Source organism: Olea europaea, chromosome 18, assembly GCF_002742605.1.
Source record: "Olea europaea var. sylvestris chromosome 18, O_europaea_v1, whole genome shotgun sequence".
NCBI lineage: Eukaryota > Viridiplantae > Streptophyta > Magnoliopsida > Lamiales > Oleaceae > Olea > Olea europaea.
The window spans coordinates 13,080,106-13,082,382 of record NC_036254.1 but is presented as its reverse complement, the minus strand read 5'-3'; positions in this window follow the sequence as shown (position 1 = coordinate 13,082,382).

Below are 2,277 nucleotides of genomic sequence, written 5' to 3'. Positions count from 1 at the left end.
ATGAAGAATCTGCAATTGTTTCAGATTCAGTGAACTTTAAATATTGAAGTGTGCTCCCAAGAAGAAGTGATTTGCTCAGTATTTACAATTGACTTTCATTTGACTTTGAATTCATTAAAACAATTCTGAAATGTCATCTCAGTTTACAATCATAGAAACAAACTATAGAGATTCATTTTGATATACCAATTCGATCCGAGTTCTTGGAATTGGAATAAATTCGGTAGCGAATCACGAAATCTTGGTGATAAATGCAGGGACAATTCCCTTTCTCAAATTTTAATAATTACTTCTTAGATTCATTTACTTCAATTACATTTTATTTTCTAAATCAATTCAAGAATAACAGAATTTTCTTGTCAACAATAATCTGAGACTTATGTACCAGTAGTTAAAGAATTTTTAAATTGAATAATGAATTCATATTTATTTGTACCATTATTCATAATAAAGGTCACAGGCATTTTTAGTTTTCTGAATCGTGTAGAGAAAGAGTGGACTGTGAAACCGGGCCTCTTCCTCCAAGATGGAGTCTCCTCCCTTAACATCCAAATCAACCCAGCAACCGTCAATTCCTACCGGCCCGGACAGCTTCGATGGACCCTCGACTGGAAAACCCACCGGCCTCATGCCACAAAACCCTAGCCTCTCCTATCCGTGTGCGGCAAATCCTGTGTACAACCATAGCACTGTCGTTCGCTTATATAGAAATGATGCCGACGCGCCAGCGATTGGCGACGAGGGAGCCCAATTCGACGCCGTTCCCGTCAATGGCCAACTAGATCTATAGAATGTGAAGTTAAATGAGCATTTACCATCTACTTGTTCTCCGGCCATTCCTAGCCACACACACCTGCCCGACCAGCTATTCAGGCCTTTTCGACGTCGACTAGGCAGTGGCGCCGTCCACGCACCGATATGGTCGCGTATGCGCTAACGCATTGTCAGCAAGCGTTATCGTCGGTGAGGCAGCTGATTCCTCCAGCTGCATCCAGAACATCCCAACATCCGATTTTATCATCTGATGCATTGTTTGCACAAGAGCAGAGAAAACAATATCATGCTATAAGTATGGTGTACAATTCTCAATTTAGAATTGAGGTAAAAGAGTTTGTATTATCTGTCTATGACTCAGGCATTGTTAAGCTATTGAAATGGGAGCGAAGATTTTAGACGCCATTTGCATGGGGAGGTTTGGAGGCATTAGGATTTTGAATTTGGTGGAGAAGGTGAGGGTGGCAGAGAAGTCAGTGGATTTCGTAATGAAGTTCAATGAGTCCTCTTGAGCATTCTTGGCACAACGCTATGCAAATAATCGTGGTAGGTACTTGATGATAACACAATATGAAGAGACTCAGGAGAGACGTTAGAAAGAAGTGGTGATAGTGCTGGAATTAGCGAATGGAAAGGGTTGGGCTTCGATCTCGCATGTGTTTCAGGTGGTTATCAACTCTTTTGTTGTCAGTGACAAGGTCAGGCTTCGAATAGTTGAAGGGAGCAAACAAGAGATGACTTACGTCGGAGTTAAGGCAAATGCACGGGCCTCACGAAATGTCGATCACGGGTATTGTTGCATAAGGAAAGGGCAGTTAAGGAGAGGAGTAATCCACGCAAGCAAATTTCGGGACCTTATAAGGAAGGATATATAGGGGAGCATGAGTCCAAGGAAATAGCTACAGAAGACATAATTGATAGTCCATTGTATAGAGCTAAAATTAGGGCTTATTTTTTGGCATTGAAAGGATAACTAATGGATAGCGAGTTTGCAGTGGGCTCCAGGAAGACCTACTATCATAAGTGTGGGAACGACTTGGATGAGTGTCTGACGAATGGTAAAGAGGTTGTAAAATTGGATCCCAAGGAGCTGACATTGAATTGAACTGATAATACAGAGTTACCGCTTGAGCCAAGTGGCTAATCCCTGAAGAAGACTAGAGTGGTGGAGATGGAACCTTAGGCTGAGGAAGGGGAGATGAATAAGTTAACGTTGGAGTCAGCGGTACTGGATGCAACAAAAGACAAAGGTCCCACGACCATGGATGCATTGAACAGGAGGCCAATAGAGGGATTAGGGTCCACGAAGGAGCAGGAGACCAGCGTTGAATTGGCAAAAAGTCTAGCCACGGGAGTTGAGGAACAACAAGGAACGACATGGTCAGCAACTATGGTTGTGACCTGTAGGAAATATTCTAAGTGAAAGAGAGGAACTTGGGGACTAATAAAGCTTTATGGTATGGGTTGATGGTGCTGAGAAGGAAGATATGGATAACGATGTAG